Here is a 4,488-nt window from a genome sequence, read left to right as displayed (position 1 = left end):
GTAGTTGTATTGGACTGGAAATCTTAGGAGCATGCTGTTGTTATAAATCGAAGACGGAAATCTGTTGCAGCTAATATAGCGAATTATTTCATCGGGAATGCGTATTTCTCTATTTAATCTAGGTCTGCGACGTCGCAGTTGGGGAATATTAAGGTTGGTATTATATCAATTAGAGTTTTTAGAAAGGCTGAAAGTAATTACAATTCTAGGATATGTTTTATGAAAAAAATAAAAGCACAGGTATTATTTATATTATAATAACTTTTCTCCTTAAAGATTTTTTTATGTTCGATGTTATATTAATGTGTTTAAATACATTCAATAGTATGAACAGTATTTTGTACATTTTGTTTCATAATCTTGAAAATGCCTCGTTTGTATTCAGATCTTCAAAGTATGCAATGCGTCATTATACTATATGTACAACGTACTACTAATAATAACTATACAAACAGGGTCTCACTTGATTACGTTTTTTTTAATTTACTGTTAAAGATGAAATTGTGTACATGTGATATTTTTTTGAGAAAAGTATAAAGGTCATTCATATATTGATTGTATCATTTACAATATTCAGATGAGTTAAACACTTACGCGAAGCTAGCGATACGTATTTAGTTAAAAATGGCTGTGTTATGTCATTTTTTGCGTCTACGCGACATTGGACCTTAAAGGGTTTTTTGTTACCATGATAAACAATTGCTTTCAGTTATTTGGTTTTAATGGTATGTTAAATTCATGGTAGAATTTATTATGATCGAAATTTGTAGCAATATTTGATTTGATAAAAGAATATTTTGTATGAAAATAAATATATCAATCGAAAAATACATTGAATGAACAAATGGAGATAAATAGTTAAATCAGCAAACAAACAAGCTGAGAAATAAATAATAAATTCATAAAATGAACGTTTAACAATTGAATTTATCATGTTTAAGTAAATGTTTTGGCTTCTTTAGGATTCCACAATAAAACGCAAAACGCATTTAGATAAATTATTTAGACACTTTGTAGACATATCCAATTTCACGTTTGCGTCATTTATGTATTAGTATTCCACTCTGTTTGTCGTATTCAATCATGTCTGGGCCTTATTTTCTGACTAAGATAAAATGTTCTGTTATTCTTTCTGAATTAAGCACATTCTTAGTCTAGACTGTAAACACGTATACAACTGTTCCTTGTTTGTTTCATCTTAACCATGTAGACAAAGTGGCGGGACGAAGTAAGACATTTTAAAAGATAAAATAGTTTATATTGAAGGAAGATATATTCAAATATCTTTTTATAGCTATCGGTAAAATTCATTCAATAATTTGCCTTTTCGCTAGTTAGAAGAATATGCAGAGGAAGTTGATTCATTCACATGTTGAAGCACTATAAATGAACTATAAGCACACCAGTTTTATTTTGGTTAAAACATGGCTTATAATGTAGTCATCATCGTAACATTTCAATCGAAAAATGCACTAGTATTTTGATGCCTCTCGATATGTTTGCAAATAGGAAGACTAATAATAAAATGGAAGGCTTAATTAAAAGTTAGGGACATCGGATGGTGGACAACATTTTAAACATATGAAGATAATAAATTTATAATTTACAAAGCGGTGTCACGCCGCATAACAGCATCGCCGCATACATGAAATCGACCACGTTTATGCGGTGATTTTCAACGCATAAACAGGACACTTTCTTATGTGGCAAAAAGGCACACTGTCGCCGCATAAAAAAACCCAATTAAAACACATACTAGTACAAAAGTGATTGATAAAGCTTCATCAAGATCGGACTTAGTTTTTTGTGTCCACTTAACTAAGCTTTGAACTAGACTTTTGAGAAGTTGAGAGTTCTGACAAAGATTACGCAAGATCGGTTTAAATGTGAACCAAATCAATTTATCTTTCTGCAAAAGCGTTTGAAATGACGTTTAGCCCGTTTAATGGCCGGACTATATGTTACGACAACGCATAACACCGTCATTTGGGACAATCAGAAAATTGAACCGTCGTGTGTAGTAATATTCTCGCCATTTTGTCAGACTGACGGGCATGTACCCTTGACAATGCGCACTTTCAATGCCATTTCAAACGTTTCTAGAAAAGTCAATTGTTAACAACGGACAAACAACAGAAATCCAACAATCCTCACAGCCCCACATGTGCTCTTTGTGCTCAGATGAGTTAAGAATTATTTCAATGTCAAGAACCACTGGTTATTGTGCGATTGTGAAATTTATTCACGTCTATGTTATCAGCGTTTATCTCTGGTTACCAGGGCAACGAAAGGAAAACTTTTGAATATGATATTGTTTCCAAAATTTTCAACACATTAGTTTTGGGCACTTGAACAAGATGACTCAGATGATTGATATAGGGTCATCATGGACGACTTTCTTTCATTGATTGTGTTTTTATGCACTAGTCATTTATAACCAAGAAAATGTAGATGTGAACACTCCAAGGGGAGTAATAATTTATTTTCAATTTTGGCTCAGCTTTAAAATATTACCTTAAATTTGACCAATTTGCCTGCATACTTTTCGCGTATTTTCTTCAAAATGACAGTAATATGATACACCCTAATCTTAATCATCGTCATAATTAACAACATCATCACAAACACCACCATCATCTTCATCACCACAACCACTACCACCATCATCATCCCCCCAACCATCATCATCATCATCATCATCATCATCATCATCATCATCATCATCATCATCATCATCATCATCATCATCATCATCATCTTTCAAAATGACAGTAATATGATACGCCCCAATCTTTATCATCATCATAATCAACAACATCATCACAACCATCACCATCATCTCCACAATCACAACCACCACCATCAACTCCACAATCACAACCACCACCATCATCTCCACAATCACAACCACCACCATCAACTCCACAATCACAACCACCACCATCATCATTCATACACCAATGAATAAATGTAAGTGACTCTGGAGACTCCAATGTCACAAGATTTCGGACGGATATCATCATCATCATCATCATCATCATCATCATCAACGTCATCACCAGCGTTTTTGTTGAAATATTAGAACTCTATTTATTCGCTTTATAATAAATGGTTTAGTTCATCCTCTATTATATGGCAAAAAAGCACAGTTGCGCCCCATATAATACAATGTTTTGAAAGCACTAGCTAACATTGTACCTTGTCTGTCTGTCTGTTTTGTCATTCGTCTTTCCATCCGATTGCCATTGTAACGATTTATAGCATTTGTTCGTGCGTTCATGCTGTATGAATGCAGTTAAGCGAGCGGGCAAATGACCATTAAGCGCTGTTACTTATATTTATACTTTTAATAATTATTCATTACGATTAAACGAAAGTTTTTTTATGAAGGAAATGTTACCGACAATGTACATTTGTATGAAAAATAAGCTGATTTTTGCAACATTGCATATCATTGGTTAAATGACGTCGTGCTTATCTAATCGGAACGCCATATTGAAAAGAACAATGACGTCATATTCCCTTGCGTGTTAATCAATATAAACGTCAAGTTTCGTATAAAAAGAGGACTAGGCCAATAGAAATATATAGCGATATAAAGAACTGATAGATTATTCATACAGCTAACACTAAACATCATGATGTAAACATTAGTAGTTTCGAAGGTTGTCCCTGTAGCTTTTATCGTGTATTTTCAATAACAACAGATCATTATCAAACGAAATAAGCAATTAAAATTAAACACAAAGAATAGGACAGAAGCAAATCACCTAACGTGTCACATTGGTAAACGAAAGTTTAATACACATGTTTGCGATGTGAGTATTTTAACTCAGTAAGCTGTTGCAAAGTACAAGTTGAAATATTACACTCTTAAAGTGCAATGCCCTCACTGATTGTGGTGTGGCAATTGTATTGATTACGTATTACAAACAATAATTTATATCTAACATTTATAAATCACGACCATAATGTATACAGCGAATCTATACGATCAACCTGAAAGCAGTATACAATAAAGGCTCTTGTGTTGGCGATGTGGAGTTCTGAACATTATATTTCGGCATTACCAAACAATGAAGGATAAAACAACTAAAAGGATTGCTCACTATTGCAACAATGTGTAAGAATGTTTCAATTCTCAAAATAAAAACAAATGACAACAAGGCATGATTTCATAAAGAAAATATATGTTTTCCGAGTTGCCTGAGAAACTTTAATGCTCGTTAAAGTATTTAGTTTCCGTTTTAATCTTAAATGGGTTTGATATCTGTGCGTGCAAATAAATGGATTTTAAGCCTCTGTTATGTAATGTGTGACCGTAAGAGCATTAAGGGAGAAAATCAACGAGTGGTTCAATGAAGATTTTGAGGTGATCTTTAAGATGGTTCATCCAACATTTATCCTTATTGTATTTTATTACAGTGATGCTATTATTTAAAACCAATATAAATACATGTGTAATAAACATCAATTTTGTGTGATAAA

The sequence above is a fragment of the Mya arenaria genome, chromosome 9 (genome assembly GCF_026914265.1).
Source record: "Mya arenaria isolate MELC-2E11 chromosome 9, ASM2691426v1".
Lineage (NCBI taxonomy): Eukaryota > Metazoa > Mollusca > Bivalvia > Myida > Myidae > Mya > Mya arenaria.
The sequence above is the reverse complement of the archived record's forward strand: the minus strand, read 5'-3'. Positions refer to the sequence as shown.